This window comes from Prionailurus bengalensis, chromosome D1 (genome assembly GCF_016509475.1).
Source record: "Prionailurus bengalensis isolate Pbe53 chromosome D1, Fcat_Pben_1.1_paternal_pri, whole genome shotgun sequence".
NCBI classification, from domain to species: domain Eukaryota; kingdom Metazoa; phylum Chordata; class Mammalia; order Carnivora; family Felidae; genus Prionailurus; species Prionailurus bengalensis.
The window spans coordinates 97564428-97586711 of NC_057346.1; the positions used below are offsets into that span (position 1 = coordinate 97564428).

At 55.2% G+C, this 22284-nt stretch overlaps 1 protein-coding gene and 2 long non-coding RNA genes across 6 annotated transcripts in view; 2 read left to right on the forward strand and 1 right to left on the reverse strand.

Moving 5' to 3' along the window:
• Positions 1–3868: 3868 nt before the first annotated feature.
• On the forward strand, positions 3869–12965 carry LOC122483733. 3 transcript variants are annotated; one of them, XR_006297458.1, is made up of 4 exons: positions 3869–3998; positions 4290–4340; positions 4793–4872; positions 12857–12965. It is a non-coding gene; the product is annotated as an uncharacterized LOC122483733 (long non-coding RNA). The 3 variants fall into 3 exon arrangements; XR_006297459.1 differs by lacking the exon at positions 12857–12965 and adding an exon at positions 10394–10595; XR_006297460.1 differs by lacking the exon at positions 12857–12965 and adding an exon at positions 5525–5572.
• Positions 10689–20066, reverse strand: LOC122483734. The gene is made up of 2 exons (XR_006297461.1): positions 19827–20066; positions 10689–11265 (listed from the first exon to the last, which is right to left on the reverse strand). It is a non-coding gene; the product is annotated as an uncharacterized LOC122483734 (long non-coding RNA).
• Positions 18048–22284, forward strand: part of TSPAN18 (tetraspanin 18) — a 185799-nt gene continuing 181562 nt past the window's right edge. Inside the window, exon 1 of one of the 2 annotated variants that reach the window (XM_043581017.1) lies at positions 18048–18374. The gene's annotated coding sequence lies outside the window, so the exon portion shown is untranslated. The remainder of the gene's footprint in view (positions 18375–22284) is intronic. The other variant, XM_043581018.1, reaches the window with a different exon arrangement.

A 22284-nucleotide genomic window follows, 5' to 3' on the forward strand; every position in this document is an offset into this window, starting at 1 on the left:
CTGTTTCAGATTCTGTGTGTCCCTCTCTCTGACCCTCCCCCGTTCATGCTCTGTCTCTCCCTGTCTCAAAAATAAATAAAGGTTAAAAACAATTTTTTTTAAAAAAGGACATATATAGAGACTGGATTGGGGAGATCAGAGAACAATTTTAAATTTGGGGGCTGTTATGGGTAGAATTGTGTCTCCCCCACAAATTTCATTTGCCAAAATTTGTGGGTACCCTGGTACCACAGAATGTGACCTTGCTGTGATTTGTTTAGTTCAAATGAGGTCGTCCCCCCACCCCCTCCCCTGCGTCCTCATGGAAAGAGGAAATCTGGACCCAAGACATACACATGGGGAGAACACCACGTGAAGAGGAAGCCAGAGAGCCACAAGCCAAGAATAGCGAAGATGGCCAGCAAAGCACCCACAGCTAGAGATGACCACGGAACAAGGTTCTCCCTCCCGGCCCTCAGAAAAAACGAACCCTGCCAACACCTAGGTCTAGCACTTGTAGCTCCCAGAACTGGGAGACAACAGATTTCTGTTGTTTAAGCCACCTCGTTTGTGCCACTTTGTAGCGGGAGCCCCAGGAAGCAAATACAGTGACCAGGCAGGGCTCACCGAGAAGATGACTCTTGAATGAAGATGCGCAGGGAGTGGTTGTGAAGGTAAGGAGGCCATCTGGGGGCAGAGCGTGCCAGGCAGTGGGAAGCGCCAGTGCAAAGGCCCTGAGGCAAGCAGTTGCCTGAAGTGTTTGAAGAAAAGTAAGGAGACCAGAGCGTAGTACGTGAGAGGGTGCAGACTTGTAGGAGAGGAAATCAGAGACGGGACGGGCTAGAGGGTAGAGCCCGCAGGGCCCTTGGGCCAGGACAGACTTCAGCTTTTACCCCGCCTGAGACGGAGTCATCTCAGTTGTGAGCTAAAGAGTGACAAGGTCTGACTTACATTTTAACAGGATCCGCTCTGGCTGCTGCACGAGAGGAGACTTAGGGTAGGGGGGAGGTAAGAAGAGGGGGAAACGGAAGGTTAGGGGCTGCCGAATATCCCAGACAAGAGGTGACGGTGTCTTGGACTGGGATGGTGGGGGTGGGGGTGGGGAGAAGTGGTTGGATTCCAGGCACGTTTTGCGAGTGCAGCTAACGGGATTTGTTGACATCTCAGATGCAGGGGTGACAGAAAGAGATGAGTCGAGCATGACGTCAGGGGTTTTGGCCTGACCAACTGGAGGGATGGAGTTGCCATCAACTGGAGAGAGAAGGCCGTGGTTCCTTCTGCTTCGTGCAGCTTTAGTGGGGGCGGGGAAGGAAAATCAACAGTTCAGCCCTGGACGAGTCAACCTCACAACTTCAAACTCCCGTTTGTCTTGCAAACAGCTGCCAGAGTGATGGTGCTTTAAGAAGTAAACAAAACAAACGAAGCCCCTAGCTGGCGGGGGCATGAAGTCCCAACTCTGTGGCCTGGGCAGAAGGGCCTTCGATAAAACCCGCCCCGAAACATCTGTCCGGTTCTTCTCCCCTGACCCCCTTCACGCGCCTTGTGCTCCGGCCTCCACGGAACCTCTTGCAGCTCGCTCATCCATTCACTCATTCATTCACTCATTCATTCATTCATTCGCTCCCTGCCAGACTCTGAATCAGGCACGGAGGCTACCGCCCTCGTGGAGCTCACCGGGACCCGCACTGTGGCATTCTCCCCACCCCAGTGCCTTTGCACACGCTACACCATTTGTACTCAAATCCCAGTCGTTCTCTTTCTCCTACCCCTATTCACCTTCTAGGGTGAACCATTACCCTGTCCTCTGGGGGACCTCTTAGACGCCCTAGACTCGGGCAGGTTGACGTTTCCGGAGTCCTCTGTCCCTGTGGGGTGCTCAAAGGTAGACACCTGTCTTTATCCAGCCCTGTCCCTCCAGGTATTTGAATGAATGAACGCGTGCATGGGTGAATGAGCGTTACCAGGGATTCAGCAGCTTTGATCCACATTTGGCTAACGGTGTCCTGGTCGTGAATCCAGCTGAAATGAGGGAGCGGTGGGTCTAACTTCTCTTTTTAAATGTACCGCCAGAAATGTCCTTTTGTACGGCCTCCCAGAGAATTATGGTGGGTTCTCCAGGCTGGAATCCCTTGGAAACAGGGAGAGAGGCCAGTTGAGGCGGGGCACTGGAGCCAGGGAGGTGTTTCTGGTCCCAGTTAACCCAAGCCACCAGCGCCAGCCGTCCCTTGTGGCCTCTGAGGAGAGCTGCGGTAACCATGGCAACCAGGCACTCCAGCCAGGAGTGGAGTAGAGCCAGGACCACGGCCAGGCCTGCAGCCAGGCTGGGCTCCGGGGCCACTCTGTGTGCATGTGCTGGGTGGAGGGACGGAGGGTGACGAGGGGGTGTCCCAGAGACCAGAGTGACCTGTGGGGAAGGGGGGATGTGTAAGGCCCAGATCCAGGGTTCGGAATTGATTAACTGTCCTTGTGCTTCACATCAGGGTTCTCTGGGCCCCAGCCCCCCTCTGGGAGATTCAGGAAAGGAAGATGGAGTGAGAGGCATGGATACAGAGACTGACACCAGTAGAAGAGAGGGAGATGCACAGCCAAAATTCTGAGAGGAGGAGAGGGAGGGAAGGAGGGAGGAGGAAAGCAGGAGATGGGAGGGAGGAGGCGGGAGGGAGAGGGAAGGAGGGAGGGTAGGGAGGAAGGGGGCACTGGGAGAGAGGTGGGAGGGAAAAGGAGGGGGAGGGAGGCAGGGAAGAGGGAGGGTAGGTGGGATTAGGGTGTTGGGAGGGAGGAAAGGGGTGGGGGAAGAGGGAGGGGAGAGGGGGAGAGGGGAGGGAGGGGAGAAGGGGGAGGGAGTAAGGGAAGAGGAGGAGAAGAAGTGGGGTGTGGAGGGGAGGGAGAGGGAGGGAAGGGGGAATGGAGGGGAGATAGGGAGGAAGGAGGGAGGGAAGAGAGGAAGGAGGGAGGGAAGAGAGCAGGGAGGAAGGGAGGGAGGGAAGAGGGGCAGGAGGGGTAGGGGGGAAAGAGGGGGGAAGGGGGAGGGGGGAAGAAGGCGGAGGAAGGGACTGAGGGAAGGAGTGGGGCCGCTGGACGGAGAAACCAGAGAGGAGGAAAGGAAGGGAGTCAGTGTCAGGTCAGAGAAAGTACTCACAAAAGACAGAAAAACGGACACGGACAGACTCACAGAGAGGGGGGTGGACAGACGAAGGGAAAGGGCCAGAAAGAGCCAGGGAGTAAGAGGAGGAGAAGCGAGGCAGATACGGGGAGAAACAGACACCACGCGACGACGGGCTGGTAGGACACAGATGGGGCCGAGTCCCCATCAGCACGACGGTAACACGGAGAGAGCTCCAGGCGACAGAGACGGGTAGAGAAAAGGAGAAAAAAATGAGAAGGGCCCCGGAAAGGAAATAAAGAAACCAGAGTCAGTAAAGGCGAGCTGGGCAGGGGAGGGGGAGGGGGGAGGGGGAGGGAGGGGGCGGGCGGGGCTGAGCGGGAGGCGGACTCCCCGCCCCCTGCCCCTCCCGGTCCCGCCCCCCTCTCCGCGGGACGCCTGTCCCCTGCCGCGCGAAGGCCCTGGAGATGACCCTTGTCCGCTCCCCGAAAGGTCACCCCGACCCTGCCCCCGGTCTCCTTCGCTGGGCAGCCAGGCAGGATGTGGGTCTGGGCTGTGGGGTGGGGACCGCGAGGCGCAGCGGTGGCGGCGGCAGCAGGTTGGCGGCTGGGAGCGGTTCCCGGTGGCGGCGGCACCCCCGGGGTCTTCCATATGTCGTGTGCGTCTGTTTAGCAACCTGCCTCAAAACTCTGAGCCGCATTTACGCCCCGGGGCGGAAGACAGCGCGTCCCTGGGGAAAGGAGGCTGGCCGTGTTTTGCATTTCAAGGTGGCGTTGCCATCTTGCCAGGTTGGGATTCCCAGGCAACCCGCGCTCCAGCCTAGTGGCAAAATAAGAGATACTATTTTCCCGCCCAAAGATACATTTCTCCCAGACGATGGTGCCAGGAAAGAGATTTTTCTTTTTCAAAGGATTTGGTAATTCTCTCCCCGCCCCCCCGCCCCAACCCCTGAGACAAATGAGAGCTATAGAACCCACTATCCCCCTTTTGCTTTGGCTGCTGGGAAGCTCAGACCTAAATTGCAATGATTAATACATTTATAAACCGTTTCTAATCCGGGAATTGTTAACCTGACGTGCATGGATGCCCAAGGCTTCGTAAAGCTCCTGAACTTGTATGCAAAATTATTGTCTTAGTCCGCTCGGGCTGCTGTAACAAAATACCATCGACTGGGTGGCTTAAACAACGGAACGTTTATTTTTCACAGTTCTGGAAGCTGGGAAGTCCAAGGTCAAGGTCCCCGCAGATTTGGCGTCTGGTGAGGACCCTCTTCCTGATTTGCTAATGGCTGTTTTTTCACTGTATCCTCACGTGGTGGGTGGAGGAAGCTCCGGGTCTCTTTCTCTTCTTGGAAGAGCACCAACCCCCTCACAGGGGTGCCACCCTCAAGACTTCACCCCCTAATTACCTCCCAAAGGCTCCCCTTCCGTTGGAAATGAGGGCTTCGGCATAGGCCTTTGGTGGGGAAGGGGCAGGGGACAGGGGCATTCAGTCCATCACAGTTACGTGTAGGCATATTTTGCTGGGGGGCGTTCTCAGGGTTCTCGAAGATGTCCATTACCTTTCAAAGGTTAAAAAGGGGGTCCGTCTGGATTCAGCTTACAGTCTCCTGCCTGTTGGGTCAAGCCCCATCCAGTATCCCCCTGTTGCAGAGGCTGCTGGTGGCTCCCCGAACCTGTGTCCTTTTCCTCTGTATGTTCGTGACTGCAGGTGGCTCCCGAGCTGGACTGCATTTCCCGTCCTTCTCTGCACCTGGACGTGGCCGCCGAACGGGTTCTGACCAAAAGACGGTGAGTGGAAGGCATGGTGCTCCTCCCAGGCCATCCTTCAAGGCCCTGGGTGGACCTTGTCCGTATTTGCCTGCCCCTTCCTCCTGGCTAGACCCCGACGATCCCGGGGACTCATTTTCAAATGGCAGTGACTTTGGTGGAAAAGCTTTAGAAGAAGCGTGTTAATGTTGGAGCTATCCCATGAGGGGGAAATGCATTTCTGTAGTATTTCACTGTAGTTGGGGGCCGGCCTGGCTTTACCCCGTCAAATGGGCCAACCCTAAGCTCCCGCAGCAACAGCACATATTGCGAACCCGAGCCACCTACTTCCTGGGGCCATTTAGCAGGGTGGGAAGGTGTCCCTGTCCCTGTCGTGACCACCCACACGGCCTTTGCTCATGGCTGGACTTGGAAGCCTGCTTCCAAGAACTTCCAGCTCTTTCTTTCCGCAGCAGCAGACTGCAACCAACCCACCTGGCCCTCTCTCACGTTCCCCCACCCTGAGATCCCTCTGAATACCACGCTTCCCCGTCTCAAGGCAGCATAGTGGTTGAGGGCACAAGCTTTGGGTTCAGCCTGCCCCTGGCCAAGTCCTGACTGTTCTGCATGGACTCTGTGACCTCTGGGAGCACGTTTGACCCCTCTGAGCCTCTGTCTCCTTGTCTTTAAGTAGAAGGTGATGAAGAATCCTCACTACACAGGGCTGTTATGAAGACGATACCAGTAAAGCAAGAGAAGCTCTCGGCAAGTGTATGCAACCCCCCCCCCCCAACCCGGAATCATCATCATCATAGTCCCTTTACATCCAACGCATCCACTCGAGGGACAGCCGTCCTTCATGGAGCCCCCTCCTCTGCCCTCCTCGCCCTAAGGTCCCGGGAGCATCTCCCTCCCAAGGCCAGCCCGCCCTCCGTTAATTATCCAGGGCTGCAAAAACAAAGCAGCCCCACGGTTAGAGGCATAAAACAATCTCTCACACAGTTCTGTGGGTCGGGGATTCGTGATGTTTGGCCAGGTTGTTTGGTTTGGGGCATCTTGTGAACTTGTGATCAAGAGGTCAGCTGGGGCCGTGGTCATCTGAAAGCGGGACTGAGGCTGGGGGACCTGTTTCCAAGATGGCAGACCCATGGGGCTGTTGGCCTCAGTTCCTCACCACATGGACCTCTTCTCGTGCAAGCTGGCTTCCCAAGAGTGAGTCATGAGAGAGACCGACAGAGACAGACAGAGAGAGGCAGAGACGGAGAAAGGAAAGAGGAAGCTGAAATGCCTTTCGTGATCTAGTCCCAGAAGTCACACGTAGTCACTTCTGTCACGTTCTATTTGTTACAAGGAATCACTAAGTCAGGCTCACGCTCCAAGGAAAGGGAATTAGGCTCTACCTTTGAAGGGACTTGGGGACATATTTTGAAACAACCACACGCACCTCGTCCATGAGCAGGCTCTGCTTATGCTGTGAGCAGGTGCACATAGATAGTCCCTGTCGCACCTGCTACTAACCACCCGCTCCCACCCCAGACCCAGGCATGGGCCTCCTGTCCTGTCACAGAGTCATGGTCGAGGGCACTGTGCCCTGGACAAGTAAGCCTCCCTTCAGAGCCATAGGGTCCTCTTCTGTGAAATGGACTGTAATCGTATGAGTGGCTGATAAGAGCTGTCTGTGGATTCAGTGAGCTGACCCCCATAGAGCTGGGAACAGAGCTCCTGGCTGAGAGCATTGCTGGTGGTCGCTCTCGTTCTCCTGGCCTGCCCTCTGACGTGACTTCTTAGGATGCTGCCCTGCATGCGCTAGGCACACGATAAACATCTGCCTGCCTGCCTGCCTCTCGGGGGGGCCTCTCCATGTGTCCCCGGGAGGCTCAAACAGACCTCTGTAAACAAAAGATGAACTAGAGGAAATTGAAGCAAAAGGGCAGGCGGGAGATTTAAAGAAAATAAATCCCGTTTCTAAGTCCCGCTTGAAAATGAACCCTCCCACAGGGACACCTGGGGGGCTCAGTCGGTTAAGCGGCTGCCTTCAGATCAAATCACCATCTCGCGGTTTGTGGGTTCGAGCCCCGCGTCGGGCTCTGAGCTGACAGCCCAGAGCCTGGAGCCTGTTTCGGATTCTGTGTCTCCCTCTCTCTCTGCCCCTCCCCTGCTTGCGCTCTGTCTCTCTCTTTCTCTCTCTGTAAAAAAATAAATAAACATTTAATAATAAGAAGAAAATGAACCTTCCCACAAACAAGCAAGCTTGCCTGTCCTGTCTTTTCTGTCCTGCGATTTACTGTGCTGGGGACTTGAGCCCAGGCAGGGAGAAGGGGCACCAGGAGGCAAGGGTCAGGTTGTCTTCCTCTGTGAGGAGCACCAGGGCCAATGATGAACCTGAGCAGGGGAGAGGCGTTTGCCCTTGGTGATGGTCTCTGGAAGTCTACCCAGGTCCTAATGGGTCTCTCTTTTTGTCATTCCTTTGTAGGGGGTGGGCAGAGGAGTGGGTGCTTGGAGGAACAGGGCGCAAAGCTTCTATGCGATGTTTCATTTTCACGCCTAGAGAGCTGGGTAGAGGAATGAAGTTCATTCATTCATTCATGCATTCCATTAGCGGTCAACCATAGAACCTCTGCTGTGAGTCAGGATTTGAGCCAGCCACCTTTCCTATCTCCTAGAAGTGAGCTCCAAACGCAGGTCCCAGACGGGGGACTGTGCCTGTTCCATAGCAAACATTTTAAAAATGTTTGTTGAATGAATGAATGAATTCACTACCCAACTTGAGCCCCTGGCCTCCAAAACTCATAAAGCCAAATTCTTTAGCTTAGCACTCACGGGTTGCTACCTACTTCTCTGGCTTGGCTTCCCACGCCCCCTGCCACGGGCATCCCATGATTTCATCATTATGAATCCCTTGCAATCCCCAGAAGGTTCTCAGGCTGTTTCATACCCTCCTCCCTTTGACGCGGGACCTCCTCCCCCTTTCGTCTGCTGGCGGACTCCTATACATCCCTTAAGAGCCGATGAAGCGTCACTTTTTTTTTTTTAATTTTTTTTTTCAACGTTTATTTATTTTTGGGACAGAGAGAGACAGAGCATGAACAGGGGAGGGGCAGAGAGAGAGAGAGGGAGACACAGAATCGGAAACAGGCTCCAGGCTCTGAGCCATCAACCCAGAGCCCGACGCGGGGCTCGAACTCACGGACCGCGAGATCGTGACCTGGCTGAAGTCGGACGCTCAACCGACTGCGCCACCCAGGCGCCCCGAAGCGTCACTTTTCATGCAAAGCCTTTCTTGGCCTCTCTGGTTGTATTTGGTGTCAGGGTCTCCTCTTTGCTTCCTCGGCCTGCCTGGACTGTCCTTTGGTGTCCGCACAAGTCACCAAAGTGGTGTCTGTCCCCTCCATCGGTCTGTGGGCTCCCTGAGGGCAGCCCAGGCCCCTGAACCCAAGCCCCGCTCTGCCACCTGCCAACACTGAGACTTTGGGAAACCCACTTCAGTGTTCTGTGCCCCCTCTGGACGTGGGGCTGATATCAGGCCCCAGCACTGAGGGTAGTTGCAGCGATTAAATGGTTTCGTAAATCCAATGCACTGAGAACAGCCCCTGGCCTTGTGAGTGCTGAGCAACTGTGAGCTCCTGTCGTACCGATGGCAGCTCAGTGATGGAGCAGCTAACTGGCTTCCGGTGCCTAGCACTGGGCTTAGCACCGGGAAGTCCCCAGTCAGGGCCAACACTGCCTCGGCTCTCAATGAGCCCCAGTCCGAGGTAACCATCCATTCGTTCATTCCCCATCCTGTGTCTTCTTTGTGCCGGGCATCGTTCCAGGTACAGGGATACGGCAGTGAACAAAACAGTGACCTCCATCCACAACAAGCTTATCCGCTAACAGAATGAATGAACGCATGGGACAGAACCTTAGAAGACTCCAAGTCCTATGTAAACGAGGGCAGGATTAGTGGTATCAGGATTGCAATTTTAAATGGGGTGGGCAGGGTAATCCTTGCTGCAAAGGTGACCTTTATGGGAAGCCTCGGGAGAGAGGAGACTGTGAGTCATGTTGCTCTCCAGGGCAAGCGTCCAGGGAGTGGGAACAGCGAGTGCAAAGGCCCTGGGGTGCAAACGTGTCTGGCATGCTGGTGTTGGAGGAATGGCCAAGAGCCCCTATGGCTATAGCATAGTAAGCAAGGTGGAAGATGGAAGATGATATAAGGCAATGGGTGGGAGAGGGATGAGGCTGGGCCTGGTAGGTCATTGTCGGAACTTTGGCCTTTACTCTGAAAACGGCAAGGGCAAATGCAGGCCTGACCTCTCACCAGTATTCCACCCTGGCTCTCAGGGGTCTGTGTAGGGGTGGGGGTGCTCTGTGGGGAAACACCTAGTAGAAGTGGGCTCCCCTATGGCTGACACAGAGAAAGAGCCTGGATCGCCATCTCTGGCAAGCCACAGGAAGGCCAAGTGTGGAGAGGCAGGGTCTACCTGAGCCCCGTGCCCACCTGCTCCCCATAGACCACCGGCACTGGTATTTTGCCTTTTCACTTCTGGGCCTAATAGCGTAAGCTGCGGTCCCCTCCCGGCCTGGGGTCGGCCGAGTCTTTGTGCGCCCTGTGGCCAGTCCTTCTCCAGGAAGCTTGCTTTTGAGGGCGGGCGCACACTACTGAGAGTTACGCAGGACAACCCGGGCACATCATGATCCTAAGTGGAAGGACGCCAGGCGGAGGGGCAGGGAGGACAGGGAAAAGAGAGGCACTTCATAGAGCCGCAGAAGGTCTGAGCTGGAAGGGACTCGGGGCTCATCTCACGCAACCCGGACAACTCAGAAAGGGCAGGGGCGCGTCCAGGCCACGAGCGCATCACTGGCCCATCGCCAGCAAGGCTGGAAGTAGAATCTCGACTTGCTGATGTTCAGTGTGTTCAACCCCCAACCCCAGCCCCTCAGACCGCCTCCAGGTGTTGGGTGTACTTGGGGCTCCAGGGAGCTGTCCTGGGGCTTAACTGGTCCCTTGAGTTCTTGTTAGTAAGTTTGTTTTAGGGGCAGTGGCTCCGGACTATAGAAAATAGGGTATGGATTGTTCGGGGTTTTTTATCTCCAATAAACTGCAGTTGCTTTCCTCGGCTGGGCCCCTCAGGAGGGGAGAATTACCCATTGTTCCCATAAGTGGGGTCTCAGGGGTCTTTCCCTGCCGTGGGCTCACTTCTGTCTTCCCAGGGCAGCTGAATGCCTAGTAAATCCCAATGTAGACAGCCTTCCCCTGTGATCTGTGAGCGCCATAAAAGCAGGGCCACATCTGTCGGATTCACTATTATATGCCCAGTGTTTACCCAGCATAGTTGCTGGCACACAGGCGAAACTCTAAGGTATGGACCGGAAGGACAGAACCTCTACTTTGGGGGATCGTGCCCCCAAATGCAACACGGTCTCTCTGGTAACAGGGAGCTCTGATCAGAATAACAAGATCTTTTTGGCCAGGGAGGATATGCTATTTGATAGTTTCTCCCTCCGGAGGATTTAATCTCCTCATTCTGTTTTGCTAAAGCTAACCCTTATTGATGATCTGATTCATGCCTTCGTTCACTAGGTATTTATGGAGCCCCTACCAGGTGCCAGACCCTGAGCGCTAAACACGGGGCAAGGCTGTCCCAAAGTGGCTGGTTCGTGCACACTCAGTGGGGAGCCCCCACCTGCGATGTTGCAATCATCTGAGTGGACCCAAGGTCTCGTAGCAAAGGTCAGCCTCTTAAAAAATGGAGCCACTAAGCAAACATTCTGGGGGAGCTTTACGGAGTTAAGCTGTTTGTGCTGGGGAAGCATTTCTAAAAACTGCACATGGGGCCTTTTATCCACCTTATAATTGGCTCTGGTTCCTCTGTAACTGGGGATAAATCAGGCATCAGCCTGTCTGTAGGTTTATTAGAGACTTACACATTTGGAATAAAAAGCAAGGAATCAGGCAGGCAGTGGCGGAGAAGGAGGAAACCCGGGAAGAGAAGAAGAACTAGATGGAGAGACGTAGACAGCTGGACAAACGGGCCCCAGTTCCGCTGTAAATCAGCCGATGAACTTGGCCGAGCCACTGCCCCGCTGCCATCCGTGGGCTTCCTCGTCCACAAAGACGGCCGGTGGGGTAAAATCACTTTTGATAAACTGTGCCACGCTCTCCTCTGGCTCCCCTGTGGGGGTCCTTCTTCCCCATCTTCCCTCACGAGCTCTCACACCCCCCCACCCCCCCGCCTCTTGTCAGAACGCTAGCCGAGGCCAGCAGGCATCGCTGTGCAAAACAAGCGATCCTCATCCAGGGCTTGTTAACTCAAGAACGAGATACGGTCCAAATTCTTTCGGCGGAAGGGGCTTGAGGGTCAGTTCGCATGTTGGCACATGAACTTGTTCTCATTAAATAAGTCAGTCGAGATGTGAACATTCATCTGGGTAAGTGAATGAATCAGCCTCACTCTGAAAAGAAAAATAGAGACGCCATTAATCAGCGTAGATATATACAAGCACACACACGCACACGCACACACCAACACTCACATCCCCTGACTCTCTCTCTCTCTCTCTCTCTCTCTCTCTCACACACACACACACACACACACACACACGTATAGATGTGGGTCCTGGAGCCAGATTCCTCAAGTTTGAATCTCAGCTCTGCCTCTTAGCTAAGCAACATTTGTCAAAGTCCTCAACCATTATGTCCTCAGTTTTCCCACCTGTGAAACGGGGATGATGACAGTAGTGAATCGTCAGAAAGTACTTAGCAGGTCACCTGGTGCGCGGCAAGTGCTCTGTAATATAAGGTAAATAAGTCCCGGCCATCGCAGGGTGTCTGGGCTCTCCCCTACCCACCCACCCCCCCCCCACCCTTGCACGGCTCTGTGAGTCACTCCGAACCTGACTCAATCTGAACCTGACTTCGTCACTTTGCTCATCAACACAGAGATAATGGGCACGAGGTAGCATGACTCGAGATACAGAATCTTGGGCTCTGGAATATGCCTGCCGTAGGGTTCGCGCTCACCAGCAGAGTGACAAGTAATGACCTCTGAGCCTCAGGTTTCCCCTCTGTAAATGGGGACAGTAGCAGGTGCTTCCTCAAGGGGTTTGTTGAGAGGAACTAACACAGACACCATGCTGAGCAAGGCGCGGGGGACTTAGGGGGAGCTCAGTAGAGTTCTTGGCCTGCGGCCTTTGTAACTTTGCCTCCCCTGGAGCACACCGCAGGCTCTCCAAGCCTCATGTATGGGTGAGGCTTGGTCTGCAAGGCAGGTAGGTGCAACAGTCCTCCCCATGCTGTGTGCCCTCGGCAAGCGCTTTCCACGTGTTACTTCAATTAACCTTCCCGGTCCCCCGTGAGGCCGCTCTTATCTCCATTTCGCAGAGGAGGAAGCTGAGTCTCAAGCAGACTCGGTGACTTGCCCAGGGTCACGGTGAGCTGACCTTTCAGCCCAGGTTTGTCCATCCCAGAGTCCAAGGGCTGTGATGTTCGGGCACTGCAAGGAAGCTGAGCGGAACCTTTACTTTCATGGCTGGATTTAGCGACCCAGACAGGGCGTCCGCTGCTCGAGGGCAGGAGGGCCCTTGGCCGTGGACCCAGCCCTACGGCTTCCCGGGGCAACTCCTGCAGGTATCCTGCCTTCCTGTTCCTGCTCTGTGGGGGTTGTTTACATGAGAGCATAGAAGGGTGGGCCCAAGAGGCTTTGGGTTGGAGCAGAGAGGTAGCAACTAAGAGCTCACAGGGCAGAGGGGGTATCTTCCAGCGACCAAAGCTTGGAGCGCAAACAATGAGGCAAGAGGTTTGGCCAGCAGAACACTGACTTGGGAAAAGCAGGACCCAAACTTCCCTAAACTCTAAAGGCAAACCGTGCTGGCAGATCTGGAACGGGTCGCCCCTGCCCAACCGCAGCTTGACCTCAGCACTTTTGTCTGTGGAGGAGGGTTGCACAAGCTGTCTTAAATTTAAAAATTTGCTGGTTGTATTGACTGCTCCCTGTCAATCCTCCAAATGAGGGCGGGGACCAACGCGTTCTTTCTTCTTACGCAGGTTTGGGCGCCCAGGTATGGAGGCAGTTCACAGATGTGATCTCAGCAGCTCTACATGGATGATAAAGGTGATTCAAAAAATAAATAAATAAAATACATTGGGTATGTGCCGTGGGTTTTGTTTGTTTTTGAGAGAGAGAGAGAGAGAGAGAGAGAGAGAATCCCAAGCAGGTTCCATGCTCAGCACAGAGCCCGACACAGGGCTCAATCCAATCCCACAACCCTGGGATCGTGACCTGAGCCGAAATCAAGAGTCAGGTGCTCCACAGACTGAGCCGCTCAGGTGCCCCTGTGATGTGCTTTCTGGTTGCCAAAGCCTCCTTTGCAGACATCCTCTCCTCTGGTGTTTATAAGTGACCTGGTGTGGCTGGGGGGGGGGGGGTAGGTGCTATCATTCCCCTTGAGAAGAGGAAGACCAGGAAGGCTCAGCTTGGCCAAGGCCACATGGCCGGAAAGTTCAATGCCAGGCTGGCCCCAGGACTTCTGAGCCTCACCCCAACCCACAGCTGGAGGCGAAAAGAGAAAGGAAGTGAAAGGAGAAAGGCTTGAACTTCAGTTCTTTGTTTGTTGGGTGATCTTGGGTGGATCTCTGGTTTCTGTCTCTGTAAAAACAGGCTCCCTAGCCACCCCTACCTAATGGAGTCCTTAGAAAGCTTGTCACAGTGCTTGGCACGGTGCACTTTCCTCCTGTTAAAGATTAGGAGTCTAAAAGCACAGAGAGGGGAAGTGCCTTGCCCAAAACCACACAGCTGATGAACAAAGAAACCAGGCCTGGAACCTGGGTTTACCTGCCCTCACAACCTGAGCTTCCACACTAGAAAACACTCCCGGATGGATGGTAATTATTAGTATTGTATATTACTATCATTTAATTAACAACAACAACAACAACAAAAATGAAGGCGGATGATGAGGGTTCAGCAGTCTCCCTATCTGGTAGGATCTATTCCAGGGAGCTGTTTTCTGGAAAGCCGGGCTAGGAAGCACCCAAGAAGCTCTGCCCCAGGTCCCTCCCAGCATAGCCATTTAGAATCTACATCTTCCCCCCCCCACCCCACCCCCTTCCCCCGTAGAGGGTGGTGGGGAGAGAATCAGTACTACTTTCTTCTAGCTCCTAGCCAGCTGCATTCCTGGGGCGGGGGAAGGAGGACCTTGGCCTGGCAAGCCCTTGGCTGACGACACTCCTAGAGGCTGGCTGTGGCCTGGGGCAGGTTGTCGGAGGGATATTCTTCAACCCCCCAAAGGACGTTCCTAGGATTTTCAAATTTATTCTATGAAAATCATTGCAAAGAGAAACAAATTCAATCAGGCTCAGTGCAACATTTAATGAACTGTCATTTGGGGGGAAATGATTGTAGATTACATAGGAGAAGAAACAATCCAGAAAAAAAAAAAAACCTCAGGGGGGCAATGATTAAATATTTAAAATGCAGACTGCTTTGGAAATGCTGGGTTGTGAGATTGAAGATGCCTCCTGGGGAAAGCACCCGGGGCTTCCAGCATCCTCCATTCACCCATTTCCCACATTCCACTGCCTTTTATTGAGCACTTATTATGTGCCAGGGGCTGTGCTGAGAGCTTTCCCTGAGAATCTCACCGCCACCCAATGCCAGAGATGTGGTTGTAATTCCCATTTAAAAATGTATCAGCTAAGGCTCAGAGGGTCGCAGTGGCTGGCCCAAGGTGGCATGGTTAGGAACTGGCTTCTAACATCCCTCTGAGCGCTGACTTTAAAAAGTCCTGGAGAGCCAGACGTGGACAAGGCAGGGCCCCTGTCCTTGAGAAGCTCAGAGTCTAACCGGCCGTAAATTTATAAAGGTTAGGAGCGAGAGATCACCCCTTCTAGTGATTTCAAATTCTTTGTAAGTGAAGGACACTTTCTCCTTGAAGTCTCATGTGAGACACCATCATACAACACAGATGAAAAGGGAACGTGTTTCTGGTGAAAGCTGGGAGGGAGACCTCCCCCTCCCCCCCAACACTCCTTAGGCACTTGGGACAGGAATGTGAGTCTAACTGGAAACCCACTGATCGCACCTAGATGTGGCATTTGACAGATGGGAACACGGAAGCCAGGACTGGAACTTGGGCCTGTGGACTCCTGGTTTGGGGCTGTTTGCTCTGCATTAGTGTCCCCAGGGTGCAGGTGTGAGGATGCTTCGCTCCAGGAATCCCCTGTCCAGTGACATGGGCTGCCCAGCGCTGGCCGCACTCTGGCGACTTTGGGTCTTTCAAGCCAGCTCAACGTTTTTTCCAGATGTCAGAGAAAAACAAAGTCTAAGAGCCCCTTGGAGGAGAGCTGAATATGTTCAGAAGAACCATTTCTACTAGAACCCCAAACACGGGGTGGGGGGAGTTGAAAGGGCCTTGGTTCGACACCCAGCTCTCCAACCATGACCAGGATCTAGTCCGTGGTTCTTCCTCAGTTTCTCCATCTGTAGCAGGAAGTGGTTGGATTACACTGGATTCTCTACAAGGCTCCTTCCAGAATGAGTAAATGGGGAATCTAGAACCTTCTAGGCTGGGCCACTTCTGGGTTTGTGAGACTCCAGTCAGTCAACAGTGGCCTTGACACCCCGTTTGCTCCCTCCTGAGGAGTGCTGACCCTCGTCCTTACCCCTCCTCAACATTTTCTCCCTCTCCGAGCCTCCTCCTCCCCACCTCCCTCCCCAGTGAAACTCTCTCCTTCTCCATTTCCTGATAAGCCGAGGCCTGGTTCCTGTTTTGCTCTCATCAAAGAGAAGCAAAGGGGATCCCAGAGACCATTTGTCCAAGCCTCTCACTGTACAGGTGGAGACACTGAGGCCAGAGAAGGGAGTGGCTGCCCCAGGGTCACCCTATGGAGGAGAGGCCCACTTCTTACAAAACCAAGATCACCTCCTCTTGTCCGGAACTCAGCTCTTGGGGGTTCTTTGGCCAACAACTGCTTTTTGCCTGGACACTCAGGATTGTGTTTCCTGATGGTGGGGCATCAGAGGCCTTCAAGAAGACTGAAGGCGTTCATCCGTGGGCCTTCAACATCCCTGCTGGCCTGTGAGGAGCTGGAATTCTGTGTGTGCGCCCGGGGGGGGGGGGGGTCCCTTTCCTGTTCTCTTTCAACCCTTTTGATCACAACTTGGAGTCTCAGTTTGTTGCTCATGTGTCTTTAACACCTTTCGAGCCCTTGTTAATCTCCCTTTACGAGAGAGTGGGGCCTTGGGCTCAGCACCTCCTCAGGCAGCAGTATTTTGTTGGAATTTTTTTTTTTATGGCGGTTAAATATACATTGTTAGAATTTAATAACACTGTTTTATTTTCATTGTATTTATTTTTATGGGACCTTCTATTTCTAGTAATGCGATGCTGGCTTTCCATTTATGGTAATGGTATAACATTTCTTTGTAAAAACAAGCACATTTATGTAAAAACAAAATAACAAAACGAGAGTTGATTTAAAGAAAGCTATTAGGCAAACCGCCTTATCTGGTGCACAGATACTCCGTGCAGGCGGGAGCAGGGCTGTGGTCTGGGAAACTCTCACTTGGGACTGGAGCTCTCCTCCCAGCCGGGTGTCTCAGTTGTCCAAGTGGCCGGCTCTGCCCTCACTGTCCTCTGCCTGCTCCTGCCAATCCCCCCAGACCCTCACACACTCTATCCATCCCTCCTGCTGTCTCTGGCCTGCACTTCCCAGGCCCCCGCACCCTCACTAGAGACTCAGCCTTTTTCCTCTTTAAATTTATGTGGCGCCTCGCGTCCAAGGAGGCCCACACAGACAGCCCCTTCCAACAGCATTCCATAAACGCAGAGCCTGTGGGGTTTCTCAGCATGAAGGGTCAGCCTCCCCCAACCCTGTTTTGGCAGCTGAAGGGGTGAACGTGGAGGCTGAATCCCTTTAGAGTTTTCCTTGTCTTTGTTTTACAGAAATTGGGCTATTAGAGATCTTCTCCCCTTGGGTTAAGCGTTACTCACTCTGCGTCCCTTTGAAAAGGTGGATCCTGGTTTTATTTTCCCCCGGTCACACCTCTACTCTATTAGACCCTCGTCAGTCTTATCCAGAGACTTGGTGAACAGGTTGAAAGGACCAGACATCCTGGAAGTCCTTGGAGGGATGTATCCTTCTCCAGGGAAGTGGACGAGGAAAGAGTGCTTTCCTGCCCCTGGAAACTCTGCCCCGTGGCCCAGCATTACCAACATTCATGTTCAAGACTGTAATAGGTTCAAAGCCTATCAGTCAACGCACTCTTTAGTGGGAATCAGTTGACCAATGGGCTTCAGAGCTTACTCCAGGGCCCTCACGCCCCAAGTGCGAGTGCGGCAGCTTCAGAGTTGGAACTCAAAAAAGAGCTCCCCAGGGTAGAGGGGTGGGCATCCAGAGCCCCTCTCCTGGGGGCGGGGGTGGTTACCAAGCACTTTCACTTGGGTTGTCCCCTTTGATCTCCTTGCCTGCGCGTTTTGTCTGGGGCTGGGGGGGGTGGGGGGTGGGTTGCCGCTTCACCGGGGAGGTTCAGAGGTTAAGTGTCTCAGTGAAGTCATGTGTCAGGGGCTGCGGAGGGGCTGTGTGGCTGTGACCGCAGAACAAAGATGAAAAGATAAGTCCAGAGATCGGAGACACAGGTCTGGCCTCTCGCAATCAAGTCATTTGCATCGGGTCTGGGGTCAGCCCCGCCCCCTCCTCACCCCCGCCAGGGGCCTCCGTTATCTGCAACAGTCCAAAGCAGCCCTAGGGAGGGTGAATCCCCTTGGCTTTCAACAGGTACTCCAGGACAGCAGGAAGCCCAGGAGAAGCAGCGAGGTCCGGAGGGACAGTCATCCCGCCTCTAACCCTGCAGTCGGTTATGGGGGGCGGGGGGGGGGGGCAGCGTGCAAGTTTCCCCGGGGAAAAAAATACAAAATACTCCGGGTCTAGCATGCCGCTCTCCCCACTTCCCCAGCCGATCTCCCGAATTCAGACGAAGCGAGGGCCCCTGAGCCGAGCGCGGAGGCGGGCAGGGGATGAAGGACCTGAGCGGGGTTGAGGGTGGCCCCTGGGGCGAGGCCTGGATGCTGCAACGCAGGCGGAGACCGAGGCAGGGAGGAGGCGAGGGGCAGCCCGCCTGAGGAGACGTGCCTTCTCGGCGGCCGCCACGGCAGCGGTGGCGGCGGCGACTGGAGACTGGCGGGGAGGAGGTTTGGGGAGGGGAGGGAGCGCGGGGGAGAGGGAGGGACGGAGCGGTGGCTGGGAGGTGGGGCCGGCGGGCGGGCGGGCGGCTGCAGCTGCCGCCGGCGTCTCGGGGGCTCCAGGCTGCGGGGTGGACGCAGCGCCGAGCGATCCGCAGCGGAGCCGTGCGAGGCCGCCGGAGCCCCGGCCCCGAGCCCCGAGCCCCGAGCCAGCGCCACCGTCGCCGCGCGCCAGCCGGCCCCCGGACACGCCACCGCCGCCGCCGCCGCCAGGAAGGCAGCCGGCGCCGAACAAGTTGCAAGCGCGCCTCTCCGCCCGGGGAAAGTTTCCCCCGCGGCCGCCGGCGGGAGTTGGCGTGGGGTCCCGCTGCGGCTGCTGGAAGGTAGGGGTGTCCGCACCTCCGTGCCCTCCGCGCGCCCCGCTGCTGTGCCCCCGGGGACTTGGAGACCCCACGCGCGCTCCCCGGGCGACTGTTGGGCACGGTCCGGGGTGAGGATGGCATGCGGGAGGGATCCCAGAACGGTCCGGGGGGAAGCCCAGAAACCAAGTTGTACTTCAACCAGCTTGGGGAGGAGACCGGGGAGACGTGCTCACCCCGATCCCCGCCCCGGATCCCTGCCCGGGAATCCGCGGACTAGAGGCTTCCCCCCGGACAGGTGCAGCCCCAGTCGGCGCTGGGCGCTCTGGGTGGGTGAGTGGAGGGTGCCAGGAGGATGGGGGGGGGGGTGGTGGCAGGTGTGATTAACAAGGTTGGGGGTCTCAGTGGGGGCTGCGCCCCGAGGGCGGGGGGGGGGGGGGTGGGTACGCGCCACGCCACTCGGTAGGAGATCAGGTGGGGACTGGGGATTAGGAGCGAGGACCGGGGCAGGGAAGATTGTCCGGCCCAGCCAGGGCACGGAGCACGAGCCGCCTCTGGGGTCCCAACAGCGGGGCGGGGCGGGGGCGCCAAGCTTTCCTCCCGGGTCCCCCTCATCCGGTACGCGGTGTGCGCGGTTTGGGGGAAGCGAAGCACAGACTCGGTGGGGGCTCGGTGGGTCCGAGCGTCTGGCACATCCAGATTTAGGGGGCGTGCTAGGAATCCTCCGGGAGGGTTTCTCGGCTCGGGCGGGCTCGCGCCAGCTTTGGATCCCCGCTGGATTGAAGTGAGGTGGCCCCCGCCAGGGGGAGCCATTCCCCGACCCTTTCGCCCACAGGAAGGCGAGAGTCCTGGTTCCTGCTAGACAAACGCACCGAAATCGGGGACCTGGAACCACAGACCCTCCAACACACGCGGGGGCCCGCGCAGAGGAGCACCCCGGGCCGGGCCAGGCGGCGGGGGAGAGGCCCGAGCGTGAAGCTGGGGTGCACCGTGTGCTGGAAAGCTCGGTGGTGGTCAGGAGGTGCGTGATCTTGGGGATCACGCAGGGTGTATGGGTGAAAAAAACATTCACCCCCAGAAAAACACAAACGGAGAGAAACTTTACACTAACAGCGAATTGGTGTAGAGAAAGAGGAGAAGAGGGTAAACTTGTGAGGTTTCTTTCGAGTCAGAACCCCATGTTGCTGAATGCACCCTTTTTGTAAAAGTTATACCTTTGTTTCCCGGATGCGGCCAGATCCCTCCCTGGTGTGGGCTGCCTGGGGGTCTTATCCAGCCTCTCTGTGGGCTCAAGTAAGCCGGGTGGCACAGTACTGGGGTGATGAGGGCCCCTTGAAGATTTTAGCCGGCCGAGCTGAAGTGGGAATTTCTCAGCGGTGGACAGGAGTCCCTCTCGCCTGCGTCTGAGTCTACAGGCCACATTCATCTGGTCATTTCACAGTTGGTGGAAACCTGCTGGGTGTCCTGTTTTCTTACCTCAGGGCTCCTGTGTGTTGAGTCTGCGTATCTGTGCCCAGGCCATGGAAAGCGAGAAGGCTGCTGGCATCTGGGTCTCTGTCATGTGCGGGGCTGTTCCGCATTGAAGGGACCCTGGAGGGACCGTTGCCTTATCTCTCTCTAATTTCCTGCCCCTTCTCTACACCTCAAGAGGGTACAAATGAGCAGACCAAAGAACTACAGTGGCCTAATACTGGCCATGGGACGTTTTCATTTTTCTCTTGGCTAGAAATGTGTGCGCATTGGACAGCCGCCTCCCCTCCCCTGTCCCCAGAGTCCCCTGCAAAGGTGATAGAGATGGGGCGGTCCCCGAAAGAGAGTTTAGTTGAGGTTCTTGCTTTCCATATAGCCCAGCCGGTGTTTTTGCTGGATGTTACCGAAATACCGTAGGACGGAGGTGCCGGAAAGAAAGATCAGCATGATTATTTTGAACAGACGGGGTGGGGGGAGGAGACAGAGGAAAGGGTGGAGAAGCCCATGTCTCTGGATGTGTCTTCAAGACATTCCACGGGGCCAGAAAACAAAAGGAATTTTTCATTTTGTTTTGTTGTTAGTGGCTCTTGTTTTTCTGCAGAAGAAAGCCTGCCCACAGCGGCCCTGGCCTTGGGGCCCCTGATGGCCTGCAGCTCCTGTGTTGTCCCCTTTCTTTCTGTGCCCCACCCACAACCCACCCACCTGCCCTAAGGAGAAGAGGGACTTGAGACTCCAAGGCTGCTGATGTTTGTGTTTGGATTTAGCATATCACGTGTGGACCCAGTGTAAACTCCAAGATCTCTGATTCAGCAAAATCGTAAGTCTTGGAAATCTGGTCTCCTTATCTCCCGGTCCCTAAATCCATTCAAACACTGCACCTCGGGACCTCTTTACCCAACCCGAGGCTGAAATGGCCGTCTATCAGGGCGTTTTCTAGAAGCAGAAGTTCATCTGGAGTTGGAGGCAGGATACTTTGGGTCATCGAGGAAGTAGTCCCTCCACCTTTAAGAAAATTCCATGTCGACCTGCAAAGAGCTACTGAGTATACTGAATGAGGTTTTAATGGTCTGAGGGTGGGCTGGAACACGGGGTGCTGGGAAGGGACAGGTGGGGAAGGGGGTGTCGAGGCAAGGGATGATGTCCCCCTGTGGGAGGGAGTAAGAAATCGAGGAAGCAGCAAGGTTTGGGATCTTGGAGGGGGGCTGCTTTGAAATCCAACTTTTCTAGATCATCAGTGCTACTTTGGGCGAGTCACTTTCCCTCTCGAACGTGCTTTCCCGGTCTGTGAAATGAACGTGTGGGCCCAGGAGGCTCTGGGCTGGCTTACAGCTTAAAGGCAGGAGGGTGTAACTTTTTAGGGCAGAAGGCAGCTCATTGCCCTGCCTCCAGTCCAGTGGAGGGCATCTCTCCTGCTGTCTTGCCCCAGCCCTCCGCTCCCCTGCATGACACAACGAACCAGGCTCCCATCCTCCATCAGATTGCTGTTTTGGACAGAGAAGGTAATGCCAGTGACCTGTGCCTGCTGGGAGCCCCGAGTCTATCTGAGAGCTCACGTGTTGCCATTCTCCGGATGCTTGTCCAGCCCTCACTCCCCTTCCCTGAGAAGAGCAAATGTTGGTGGCTGGGCCGCCCCTTTTAGGGACCCCTCTTTCCAGAGGGCTTGCTCTTCTGGCCTATTTCATTAGTCAAGAGAAGGAAAATCAGGAACATTTGTTCGTGCTCAGCTGGTACACAGCGAAGGGAGGGGGCCTTGGAAACCAGCACTCTGGTCCCCCGGAGCAGATGATCGGTCGATCGAGTATTTCTGCAACCTGATCCCATTAGGCAAACCTGCCAGCTTGGGCTCCTCCTGCTGTACGAGCTGGCATCTTGGACCCAAATCCGGTGGGGGTGTGCAGATAATGAACGTCTTTTTAAAAAGAGAGAATGGGATGGAGAGCCCCCATGTGCGCAGCTGGCAAAGTACGTCTTTCCCGTCCGCACTTATTTTCAGGTCAGCCCTGGCCCCTCGTCCACACCCAAGGCTGCTGGTGTAATTAGTGAATCGAACAACTCGGAGATGTGCAAAAAAACGTGTTCCCTGGTTGTGTGCACGCGGGCAGGTGCTGAGAGGCAACAGGGTGGTGTGGAAAGGTCACTGAACCGTAACTAGAGAGACTTGTGTTTGAGCCCTGATTCTGTTGCAAAGGGAGCTGTGTGACCTCAGTGAGTCACTGCCCCTCTCTGAGCCTGTGTTGCCGTCTCTTCAGAGGTAGCATTGCGCGGTGGCTGGGCTGCCCGGGTTTGAATGTTGGCTTTCTCCTACTGATCAGCTGTGTGACCTTAGGCCGTTCAACCTTTGGTGCCTCAGTTTCCTGATCTGAAAAATGGGACTACTAATATCTCATCAGATTGTTGTGACGAGGCAATGAGATAAAACGTGTAGGACCGTGCCCTGCATGCGGTCACTGCTCAACAAATGTTC